We start from the raw sequence: 12953 nt of genomic DNA on the forward strand, positions 1-12953 counted from the left end.
ATAACTACCACTTATAGAGCACCCACCAAGGATTACATTAAATAAATATGTAAAACAATGGTCAAGGCATTAGAACTGACCAATCAGAAGTGCTAGCTGTAAACAACTGGTATTCTTGTACCAGATGACCCACTAAGAGTCATATACTAGGAGAGAGACTCCATGTATGTTATTTTGAATTTTCACAGATGAAGAAAGGGGGATTTAGAGTATCCAGGCTCAGACAGCTGAAGACTGGATCCAAATCCAGACTGATCCCACAGTCTTGCTTTTTTATGTCATCTTCCCCTTATAGTACCCTGGTCTGTAGGCAGCCTCAAGGACATCTGAAAAATCATTCCTTAAAGAACACATGGCTAGTAGGAACACCTGAGTTGGCAATGCTGGATGAGACAAGTCAGTCCCAGCCAGCTCAACTTGAATAGGGAGTAAATGGCATTGTACCAGGCTCACCTGTAATTCTGCCTCAACCATGCAATTTAGGGTTTAATTACATGCTGTTTTGAGTTGTTTACTAATTGTTTCAGAGGTCAATCTTTTACTTTTATTCATCATTCTTCATCTAGTCATCAAATATATTGGAGCAACTGGGCACATTCCTCCTCTGGCAGCCCTTGTGATAACCAGCATGGAGAGGTAGGCCAACTCAGATAACTATTAATGGTCTACTAAAGAGCAAATGAGGGCTAATTTGCCTTTTTTGTTGTTGTTTTGGGTGTGCCACGTGGCTTGCAGGATCTTAGTTCCTCTGCAGTGGTAGCAGAGTCCTAACCACTGGACCCAGGGAATTCCCTAATTTTCCTATAATAAATTAATGAACTAAGTATTACACATATTTTGAAAATGTTTTGAGAAATTGCCTGAATAAATAAAACTTCATATATTCAACAGCTAGAATTTGAAACTAGGAAGTTAGATGCACAAATATTCTATTTCTAGTACCTCTGATCAAGATAAAAAGTCTTTATACAAACATTAGCTTTGGGAATAGGAATGTATACAAAAGCCAATTTTCTAATTACTGTTAGTATTGTGAATTATAATGTCTAGCCTTTAATCTAGATATGTTAACTCATACATCAGAACTGCATTCTCTTAAGGTATTCAGTCCTTGGACTCTTCTATTAGTTGCAGTTAGTAAGTCACCTTAGCTCTTTGAATGCATTTGGATTTCCTTTAAAAAAAAAAAAATCTGTCATTTGGTAGCCCACAAAAGATTCCTTAATGACTTGACAACATTTAATCATCTTCTTGATACACCTTTCTTACTCCACTAAGAAGCCTGTAATTAATTCATGAAACGGTTGCAGGGAAACCATATGTTGCACTTCAAAAATCCCAAGTTTTGGAATTAATACTAGTACTCAGTTGGTAGGGATCTTGGCAAGTTATTTGAGTTTCTTCCATATCTGTAAAATAGAGATAATCAAACCTGTAGGAAAGGGTTGCTGAGGGGATTCAGGATCATATGTATACACAGAATCCAGAACAGAGGCTGTGAGAGGTAAGTGCTCAGTAAATGTTAGCTTATTTCTCTGAGAATTGTTGGGAAGATTAAATAAGATCATAAATATAATTGAGCTCACATAGTAAGAAATTATTGTTTTACTCTTCCCACTTGAGCACTGTCTCCACTGTACTGAATATTTGGCAATTGTTTTCTTTATCTAGTCTGTACAGTCATCCAAACTAGATAATTCAATCAACTCTCCACTTGGAGCCTTGTATTTGATGACTTCATTGTTGTGGAAATCTGAGAGATGAAAATATATATTGGAGTCATGAAAGGACAGTTTTGCAATACCAACCAAAAGCCTTTAAAATGTTCTATCTGTTGATCCAAAATTTCTGCTAATAGAAATTCACCTTTAGATAATCAGAATTATTAATGAAGATTTATGATGTTTAGTCAGCTGTGGTGCATGATCATAATAAAAATAGAAATAACCTAAAAATATGACATTAGGAGGATGGTTGAATAAGTAACCTCTCTTTGAATGGTACATAGATGTTTAAGTTGAACTTCAGAGATGATTTAATGACTTGGGAAAAATAATCACATTTGAATGTTAAATTTGAAAAGGAGGATCACAACTTGGATCACAACCATGTTACAGTGAACATGGTTTTACAAAATATAAAAGTACCAAATGTATAGTGAAGAAGTGAAAGTGAAGTCACTCAGTCATGTCCAACTCTTTGCGACCCCATGGACTGTAGCCTATCAGGCTCCTCCGTCCATGGGATTTTCCAGGCAAGAGTGCTGGAGTGGATTGCCTTTTCCTTCTCCAGGGGATCTTCCCAACCCAGAAATCGAACTCGGGTCTCCCACATTGCAGGCAGACGCTTTACCTTCTGAGCCAACTGACCCCTAAATTACCAAAGCATAAGAAAAAAATACAAAATATTAAATAAAGGTATAAATTTATTGCTGCTGTTTAGTCATTCGGTCGTGTCCAACTCTTTGCAAGCCTATGGACTGTAGCACACCAGGCTTCCCTGTCCTTCACTGTCTCCCAGAGTTTGCTCAAATTTATGTTCATTGAGTCAGTGATGCTATCTAGCCATCTCATCCTCTGCCACCCTCTTCTTTTGCCTTTCCCAGCATCAGGGTCTTTTCCAATGAGTTGACTCTCTGTATCAGGTGGCCAAAATATTAGAGCTTCAGCATCCGTCCTTCCAATGAATATTCAGGGTTGATTTCCTTTAGGATTGACTGGTTTGATCTCCTTGCTGTCCAAGGGACTCTCAGGAGTCTTCTCTAGCACCACAGTTCAAAAGCATCAGTTCGTTGGTGCTCAGACTTCTTTATGGTTCAACTCTCACATTCGTACATGACTACTGGAAAAACCATAGATTTGACTATATGGACCTTTGTCAGCAAAGTGATGTCTTTGCTTTTTAATAAGCTGTCTAGGTTTGTCATAGCTCTTCTTCCAAGGAACAAACGTCTTTAAATTTCATGGCTGCAGTCACTGTCTGCAGTGATTTTGGAGCCCAAGAAAATAAACTCTGTCACTGCTTCCAGTTTTTCCCCTTCTATTTGCCATGAAGTGATGGCACCGGATGCCATGATCTTTGTTTTTTGAATGTTGAATTTTAAGCCAGCTTTTTCACTCTCTTCTTTCACCCTCATCAAGATGCTCTTTAGTTCCTCTTTACTTTCTGCCATTAGAATGGTATCATCTGCATATCTGAGGTTATTGATATTTCTCCTGGCAATCTTGATTCTAGCTTGTGGTTCATCCAGCCTGGCATTTTTCATGATGTACTTGGCATAGAAGTTAAATAAATAGGGTGATAAGATACAACCTTGTTGTACTCCTTTCCCAATTATGAACCAGTCACTTGTTCTGTGTAAGGTTCTAACTGTTGCTTCTTGACCTGCATACAGGCTTCTCAGGAGACAGGTAAGGTGGTCTGGTATGCCCATCTCTTTAAGAATTTTCCACAGCTTGTTGTGATTCACAAAGTCAAAGGCTTTAGCGTAGTCAATGAAGCAGAAGTAGATGCTTTTCTGAAATTCCTTTGCTTTCTCTATGATCCAATAAGTATTGACAATTTAATCTCTGGTTCCTCTGCCTTTTCTAAACCCAGCTTGTACATCTGGAAATTCTTGGTTCATGTACTGCTGAAGCCTAACTTGATGGATTTTGAGCATTGCCTTGCTAACATGCGAAATGAGGGCAGTTGTTCAGTAATTTGAACATTCTTTGGGATTGGAATGTAAACTAACATTTTCCAGTCCTGTGACCACTGCTGAGTTTTCCAAATTTGCTGACATATTGAGTACAGCACTTTAACTGCATCATATTTTAGGATTTTAAACAGCTCAGGTGGAATTCCATCACCTCCACTAGCTTTTTGTTCATAGTAATGCTTTCTAAGGCCCACTTGACTTCACACTCCAGGATGTCTGCCTCTAGGTGAGTGACCACACCATTGTGGTTCTCCTGGTCAGTAAGACCTTTTTTGTATAGTTTTTCCGTGTATTCTTGCCACCTCTTCTTAATTGCTTCTGCTTCTCTTATATCCTTACTGTTTCTGTCCTTTATTGTGCCCATCCTTGCATGAAACGTTCCCTTATACTGTATATCCATTTATACTGCCCTTTTAAACATCTTCCAGTTATAATCAGTTAGAATCATGTACTCAGTGAAATTGAAGTATGGATTTGTATGATGAAAGACAAAAATGAGAGAAGAATGAGTGGAAAAAATACCCTGTTAACAGTGTTACCTCTGGGTAGTGGAATTAAGGTACTTTCCTCCTTTTCATGCTTTTCTGTAATTTCTAAATTTTCTTCAGTGAACACATTTTATAATCAGGAAAGCAGATTTATATTAAAACAGAGGATAAATGATCAAATCCTTCTCTTTGCCTATATGTTTGTAATTTTCTCAGCACAATCCTTCCCAGATATCCTTCACCACGAAGGCGCTCTTTCTGTTCACGATACAAATAGAGAGCCTGCAATACACTAAGGAGGGAGCATCCTCTCTTAATGTTACTCACCGTGATTCCTTCCAGCTCACTCTGAACACTTAGTGATACGGTGACTTATATAGTGACCTTATATGGTGACCTACAGCCTCTGCCTGCCCACCCTCAACATAATAAATGTGATGATCACTTCCTTACTAAATATTCCTTCTTGATTAAGGCCCAGGAATCCCCCAAGGAGTGAAATGCCAGAGGGAAATCACCACGAACATAATCAAGAGTAGCAGAGAGTACCTGATAGAAAGCCCATGCTCCGTTTTGAGATGGTTGGGGGTGGGGGGTGGGAACGGGGTTAGAGTGGAGTCGGGAGGGCAGGGATAAGGAAACTAATAGAGTGGAGAGGGGAGAATTAGGCAAGGAACTTGCTCCAGGCAAAGGAAGAGAGAGAGTTTCTTAAGGGAATAATAATAATAAACACAATTATGTTAATACAAAGAGCCATAAAAATAATAAACACGTGTGAGGTGCCAACAGTGTGCTTAGTGCTCCTGCAGAATTAAGCCTACTCAATTAGGTTGTGATCTGCATTCGGCCTGAACTCTATGGGAAAGAGGAGCAGCTGCATGAGCTGTCTGGGATGGAGAGCAGTACAGGCCATGGATCTTTTCTCTTGGTTAAATACTTTTGGTAAGGACTTCAAGATTCTTTCCTTTCTATTGTGCTCTGAGTGGTTGACTCAGAGTTCAGGGGACACCCAAAGGCCAGAATGGAGGGAATCAAGGGTCCTAGGAGAAAGTCTTCAGAAGGAGACAATGGGAAGGGATAAGAGACATTTTGAATAGTATATGAAGAACTATGGAAGAACCAGTGTAAGAGTTCCATGCATTGGTGTCTCACATTGTCAGTAGGAGTTGTACTTGGAGTCATCTTTGAAAAGCAGACAACTCCGTACTCTGCTTGAGGCTCTGGGGAGACAGAGTGTTTTCACTGCAATGGAAGGCTGGCTGGCCCATTTCCTTGGAGAATGGTCCAGAATGGCCCCCAAGCCTTGTAATCCTGAACCCTAGAAGAGGATAATAAGGTAGAAGCTAGTATGGTTATTGAGTGGAGAGAAAAATATGTCTTGGAGAATATTAGGGGGAGAATGATGGAGATTAAGTGGGGAGGGTGGGGGACTGGAGAAGAAAGGAGAGGGAAGAATACTCCTTCAAAGAAGGAGTTCATAGTATTTTTCACCTTGTTGAAAATGGATCATCCCCCTTATCCACTTTCCCCTGGAGACAGACCCAAGAATCCAGGCACACGGGGCTGAACATACCAGATACATCAATAAAGAAACTGGCTCATGCCTGAATTTTCCAAAAGCATGAGAAAAAAGATAGTACAATGTATTGATTGAAAGATATTTATGTTACCCTTTTAAACATTTTTTGATTCAGGTTCAATTAAAATCATATATTCAATGTAAAGTGAATTTTTGCGGATGAGAAACTCAAGAGGACAAAACCAAAGTCAGAAAGGTTAGGTGACTTTCTCAGAGTCACACGGTGGCCCCTGCCTGCGGGGGCAGTGCTCCTGCCACATAGGTTGCAGCCCTTTCATTCACCCCACTCTAGGCCTGCCTGACCAACTTTCAGAACAGCTTTCTTCCCACTTTGGCACAAACTCCAGGTTCACTTTGAACAAATTTCAGCCTTAACCCCCCTGGGTCTCAGTGTCCTCAAACTGCAGTATAAGGATACGAACTGGATGACCCTTCACTATCTCTGTTCCATCCCTTACAGATTAAGAAGACCCCATTTGCCCCAACTCAAAGCATGTTTGACTTCTCAATATCCTGCAAAAGTAGGTTTTAAAATGTGGCCCGGGACCCACAGCATGAGCATCCCCTGAGAACTTCACAGAAGCGCAAATTCTTGGGCCCACCCCAGACCCTGCCGCCTCGGGCTCAGCAAGATTTTAATAAGCCTACAGGGGGTTCTGAGGTAGCTGAAGTTGGAGAGCTGATACTCTGAGTGTTATCTGCCCAACACTAAAGGGAGGGCTTAACACACGCACACAAGGAGGTATCTAACTCCTCTGCGGCCGCTCCCCCTCCCTGGCCTCCGCTCTCTCATCCTTTTCCTCAAGCTTCCTTCCTGGGATGATGAATGGAGGTCAGGGCAGGGCGCTGTAAACCGAGGAGGACGCGGCAAACTCTCTCTCCTCCGACCCACCGGGTAGGTCAAGGGAGATAGCCCTGGGGCTTCGGTTTCCTTATAATTTTCTCGACAGCTGTTGCCCCATTTGGGGGTAGAGGGTAGGGGAGCATTTAATAACAAAGTCTACTTTTAATGATTTATGCAATCGTTTGTTTGCAGAGTGAAGGAGACCATTAAGAAGGGCGGGGATGGGTATCATAAAAAGACCCGGGGAAAAGAGACAGGAGAGAGGAGAGGATAGAGTAGGCGAGCTAGGGTCTGAGGTGAAGCTAAAGAGCAAGTGGGGGATCAGGGGAGCCGTGAGTGTGGGAGAAAGTTAGAAGACTTTGCTTTTGGCATGGGAAAGAAAAAGAAGCTGGGGGAAAGCACGGGATTCAGGCGCAACAGAAAGAAAGTGGGTATTAGGAGAGAAACTGAGTTTGGGGAGACTTTTTTTTCTTCCAGCTTCCTTTCCAAGACTTTCTTGGCTCCACTTTGCTCCTCCCCTCCTCCCCGCCTCCTCTGCTCCCCCTCCCCCGCGCGCGGTAATGGGAGGCTCCTAGGCAGGAGAAGCAAAAGAAGGAATTGTTTGCGAGTTCAGTCATCCAAGAAAGCTTCTTCCATATGGAGGGACAGGGTGCGCAGGGCGCGGCGTTCCCTGCCTTGTCCCCCTGCCACCGCCGCGGCCGCAGCTTCCTGCCGCGGGGACCCTGAGCCCCGGCCCGCCCGTGTCAGCCGCCGCGAGCGCACACTCACACACGCGCGCACACACTCACACTCACGCCCGCCGCAGCCACACGCGCCCGCACGCGCCCCCCTGCTCCGGCCGGCAACTTCTCCGTCCGGGGCTCCTTTGTTGCTCCCGCTGCGGCCGTCCTCCTGTTTTGTGTGTCCCTGGGTGTCACTGTGCGGGTTGTGTGTCCGTGCGGCCCCAGGCTGTGTGGCTCTCTCCGCGCCCACGGCGCTGGCCCCCGGGCCCCGGCTCGCCCTTCCTAGGAGCCCGCTGCACCAGAGGTGAGTCACGTCGCTGAAGTTTGTTTTCTTTTCATAAAAAGTTGTGTTTGTTGGTTTGGGGAGGGGAGGGGGCGGGTTGGCGGCCGCAGGCCGAGCGATGCCGAGGAAGCGCCGGCGGGTGGCTGATGGGGACGCGCCGGCGGCGGGAGCGGTCCGAGCGCTCCGCCCGCGGGCTCCGGCGGGGGACTGCGGCCCAGGCTGGCTGCGGGGTGCCGGGCTGCCGCCTCCGGGCCCGGGAGCGCTGCGTCTCGTTCCCTGCGGGCGCGGTCTGGCCGATCATTCCCGGAAGCTTCCCTTGTGGAAGAAGGGCCGGGACAGCCTCCCAAACTTCCCCCAAAGGTTGACACCAGTTCCAGGCTCAGAGCGCAGCAGGGCGGTGGGGAGAAACCCACATGAGGTCTGCAAATACACAAAACTATCGCACGCCCCTTTGGCCTCTTAGTACGGTCTTGGCGTTTAAAAAAAAAAAAAAAATTTTTTTTTTTTTTTTAGATAGACTGAACGGACTGGGAGCAAAACAGCGCCAGGGAAACATCCCCCGCTGGAAAGGTGGAAGGGCTGAGGCTGAAGTGGGGGTGTCCAGAGGTGTCTGTGGGCTTGGAGCAGCGTGCGGTCAAATGTGTGTGTGTGTGTGTGTTTTCGCGCATAACGTCCTCTTGCGGGGGTTTGTTTGTGTAACTGTGAGAGGTGGGGAAATAATCCCTTGGAACAAGTGGGAAGGGGCTGTGGGGAAGGGCAGGAAACCCAAGAATTTTCTGCTGGATTTTTGAAGGCTCTGCTTAACTTTCAGGATGCCAGTGTTCGTTTGCTCTTCCAGATGGTAGGAGAATTGGGGGTTGGGGGTGGGGAGAGAACTGGAGGAGATTAAGGAGCCCTGGGGATTTGTTTGCTCGGTTTTGTTTTGGGGATGGGGTTACAGTGGCAGGGTTGCTTGGAAGGTTGTGTGCCGCCAGAGATGTGGCGGTAGAGCTAAGAATACCCAAACCACACACCAGCAATCCCGAACAGGCACTTTCTGGGTGTGGTGGGGTATTCTGCCGCTCCCCCATCCGTTCTCAGCAAGCTCACATGGGTTCGAATAAGTTTTTGACCCGGAGTTACCTCTTTGAATGAACTGAGTGAAAAGTATGTTTTGGTTTCAGACCCTTGTGCCGCTTCCAGGTGCCCTGCACCCACCTCACATTCATCACCTGGATCTTTGTTACCCAGAACTTGGTGAACATCGCTGGTGAATGAATGAAATTTTCAAAATTCTTGAATGCACACACATTTCTGATTTATTCCACAATTGGGCCTGCAGGCAGCCCAGCCCTGTCATGGTTTGTCATCCCTTTGGATATAGCCAATAAATCAGTCTTCGTTTTCTCAAGGGCAGCATGAAACAGTCTCCTTGGACTAAGGTGGGGGCTCAGGCTCCCAAACATCTGTGTGACCTGTTTTCTGCACTTTACTTAAAGTGAATCTGAGGCAAGAGTTTGACCATTTTGAGGTGTGTAACAGGTTTCCCAGGAACGTTTCTGAGGTCTTATAATTGGTACTTTTTAATGGTTTCATAATTGAAACCCAGAAGGTTCCCATGGTAACCTTGAAGCACCTTGGGGTCCCTGGGACAGAGGTGGGGGGAAGTGGGGGGAACAGCGCTGGAGTTACAGTTTTCCTGCGGCATGAGTGTTTGAGTGAGTGTATGGAAAATGAAAGAAGTAAGAGTTGCTGCTTTGCTGACATTTCCTGCCCGCACTTATTGCTCAGAGCTTGGCTCTTTAAGAAGCTGGAGGCCATCTACACCTATAAAATCTGAGGGTTGAGACAGTGTCCTGTTCACCCTCTGTCAAGAGATCTCAGAAGAGTAACATTACAAGACACATTTTCTCAGGAGAAATCGCCTAAGCCACAGCATTGGCTTTACTGGGGAGAGGAAGTTGATAGAAGCCAGGATAGTTGCTTCCTTGACCACAGCTGGGATATGAAAGGGGGGAACAGAGAGAACCCTGCTTAGCTGTTGATTGGTTGGTCAACTTGTGTTAAGAGGGTAATTTATATTCTCTTCCCTCCTCCAAATGGGTCCAGAAATTTTCCTTTCTTTGAAATGCTCTTTCAAATGTTTGGGCTTCTAGTTCTCTTCACCAGCTTACCTGTGGTTTCCATACCCTAAGAAGGAATAAGAGATTTTACTCGTGGAATAATTCAGTGGACTTTGCCAGGGATCCCCAGGGTGTAAGCTGGGATGGTGAGACGTGAACCTGGTGGTCATAGTCTTCCATGGGACCCTGGGGATCTGAGTTCAGTTTTTGACAAAGTCCCCAGGATGGTTAAGAAATAAGAGTTTTTCCTTCTGTATCTTTTAACCAAGCGAGAAGAAGTTGAAGAGGACCCAAGTGTACTAGATAATTGCTTCCAGTACTTTCTGGCCTCTGAATAAGAAAGTATTGACCTGGCACCAGAAGATATTGTACATTGGGAGTTTGCTTTCTTTCCTGCAAATTCCAAGCCTCCTTGCTATCTAGGAAAATAAGGTGGGTGGAGAAATGGGAATTGGGGAGGGAGAGAAGTGAAAGTGATTTGTTACTGTTTTTAAAATGTATTTACTTTAACATATGGAACTTCTTGTCATCTCCATGCTTCGATTCAGCAAGCCATTTAGCAGGCGTTTCTAGTATATCAGACCTCACCCAGACTGGGAGCTTGTTTGTCCCTGAATAGTCTTTCTTAGTCAAAGGACGGTTCTCCAAAGTACTCCACCCCACCCCACCCCGCCATTTTTATTTATTGTACAAGCATCTACTAATAATAAAATGTGTTTTAAAATTACTCATGTTCCTGTACTATAACACAACTGCCTCTGTTCATCCATGTGCATACAAACTTTTCACATAGCTGCAATAAAAGTGTAGACTCTGTAGTCAGACAGGCCTGAAGTGTCTCTATACTTTTGACCAAAGGCTCATAGAGAACAGGTATATCCAGCCTGTATGTCCCCTTTGCTATTACTGGGAACAAGCTAAATCCTGAGAGTGCTCCCACATGGAGGCTTTACATGTAATATTTTCATTTATGAGGCTAAATCAAATATTTGAGGCTGGAGGGTGCGATGGAAGATGGTGTTTGTTTTTAATCTAGACATCCATGTTTACAAAAAGCCTTCCTAAATAGGGCTCTAGCCTCCTTGGAGCCCTCAGGGTTGGAAATGGGTAGAGAAGGGGAGGTGGAATCAGGAAGTAAGGCTTAAAGGCTCCATCTCAAGTGGCACTGCCCTGAGGATTAGGAAACTTGGATGGGAGCCCTGGCTCTGCTGTGGACTCCATTCACACTGACTCCATCCACCGAACCGATCAATTCCTGTGTCTCCATCACTACTGTCAGCTCCTCCCTAAGCTAACCAGTCTCTCCTGCCCTTCCCTTTATTGTTCTACCATCCCACCATCTTTTCCTTTCCTGCTACCACCATGCTTCTGCATGCCCTGGACAGTTGTGCTGACACATGGCTGGACTCCCCGCTGTCTACCCAATGCCCCTGCATGCCCACCCCCTGCCACCATCCATCCTTCATCAGTCCCATAAACAAGTCATCACTCTAAGTTTACAATCTAAATTTCTTAGCCCTGTCACATGTGGCTGTGTCTCATGATGATTACCTTGACAGGACCCTTCTACTCCAGCCTGACCCATCTATCAGATGACCCTTGATTTTGGTGTGTGTGGGGGGTCATTCCTCACCTGCTGCCCTACCACCTCCAACCCCTTCCCTGTTAGTCCACCTTACTTTGTATGAGGGCTGCTCATAATGTGTTCTTCACAGATATTTGGTAAATATTGATGAAAATGGTAATGGTTTTGTAAGATCAATGACTGGTTTCAATGTAATCCTTGTTCTTCATCCATTGTTTATTCCATTTCTAGCAAAGGGCCAGGTACCTGGAGATGTAAGGAAGCCTATGATTTAGAAAAAACTGCCTTTTCTCCATATTCTCATTTGTAAAATGGATTAATAAGGAATTAGTCTGGTTTATAGCAATGCACCTTATAAAAAGCAAATACTTTCAAAGTGTTTGTTTATTTTGTTTGAGACACTTTCTTTTTCCTCAGGCCCGGAACAAACTTCCTGGAACCCATGACCCGTGAAGTCTTGTCAACATTCACACCATCTGAGGCTATCAGCAATGAAGTAGAAGAAGCAGGTGAGGTTTTCTGCCCACAGTCTAATATGTCTGGCTGCTTGGGTCAGTCATATTTTCATAGTTTGTGTTGCCAGGTGAGGATAGAATGTTTCTCATCCTTCAGTATTGGAAGGGTCCAGTTTTGAGTGGAATCTGGACAAAACAGGTTGGTTCAGCTCAGATACTCTTGTAGTCAGAGCTTGTTTTCCCTCGGGTGACCAAGTGGACTCTCCTTTCCTGAGCCAAATTCTGTTCAACCTGTTGGATGTAAACCATTTACTATGGATTTGGAGTCTAAAACTACTGTGGAAAAGTCCTGCTTGGGTATGGGTGAGGAAAGCCCTGTGTTCATGTGTCTACCAATGGTATTACAGCAAATGCCTTCTGGTCTGGTGTACCGGGCAATGTTTATCTCACAAAACCTAGAGGGATTCCATGTCATTCCATCTTCCATCTTTATTCCATCTTCTGAAATAAAATTAGGAAATAGTTTGTCTTTTCCTAATGGAGAATTTGGCCTTATCTTCAAAGAAGGTCTTTGATGTTTGGGACGAAGTTATTGGGCAGTAAGAGTTTTGAAATCACAGGAGAAAAATGAGAGCCCGTGATACACAATCAACTTACCTTGCTTGCCAGAGAAAATGTTGAGAAAAGTTTCAACTACTTCTCCTGGTTAGTAACAGGAAAATACATAATATGGGTTGAATTTTTAAAAAAATCATCTAAAAGGAGCTGAGCAGCAGAAAATAAGGCAAAGAAATGTTTATGCACCTCCAAACTGAGTTTGGACGTCAGTGGACAAGGAGGGTGATGATAACTCGTGTGTTGGTTGGAGCCTTCATCCTTTCAACACGTTTTTTATTGAGTGCCCGGACTAATACCAGAGCCTGCACCTTCCAGAATTCCATGACTGCAGGGAAGGGACATGCAGGCACAGCAATGCAGACTCCAGTGTGAAAGTTCTTGGACTGGGTAGTGAAGCGAGGCTTCTGGAGTGGGGAGAGCTAGTATCTCAGGCTGTCCTAGAGGTCAAGGTGGGGCTGGCAGGACTGAAACATCCTTCCTGCAAATGGACTTTTCCTCAGAGGATAATAGGCTGAAGAATTCTTAAGACAGGCTATTTCAAGTTCAGAGTTTTTTTTTTTTTTTTTTAATTTTAGTA

The 12953-nt window shown here is 44.5% G+C and overlaps 1 protein-coding gene across 15 annotated transcripts in view; it reads left to right on the forward strand.

Moving 5' to 3' along the window:
* Nucleotides 1-12953, forward strand: part of BOC (BOC cell adhesion associated, oncogene regulated) — a 273171-nt gene that overhangs the window by 192580 nt on the left and 67638 nt on the right. For 4 of the 15 annotated variants that reach the window (XM_042231448.1, XM_042231428.1, XM_060417732.1 and 1 more), the window contains exons 1-4: nt 7223-7637; nt 8130-8186; nt 9988-10150; nt 11721-11812. The gene's annotated coding sequence lies outside the window, so the exon portion shown is untranslated. Of the gene's footprint in view, nt 1-6570; nt 6663-7222; nt 7638-8129; nt 8187-9987; nt 10151-11720; nt 11813-12953 lie in introns of those variants that run through there. The other 11 variants (XM_042231472.2, XM_042231475.2, XM_060417735.1 and 8 more) reach the window with 5 other exon arrangements.

This window comes from Ovis aries, chromosome 1, assembly GCF_016772045.2.
Source record: "Ovis aries strain OAR_USU_Benz2616 breed Rambouillet chromosome 1, ARS-UI_Ramb_v3.0, whole genome shotgun sequence".
Lineage (NCBI taxonomy): Eukaryota > Metazoa > Chordata > Mammalia > Artiodactyla > Bovidae > Ovis > Ovis aries.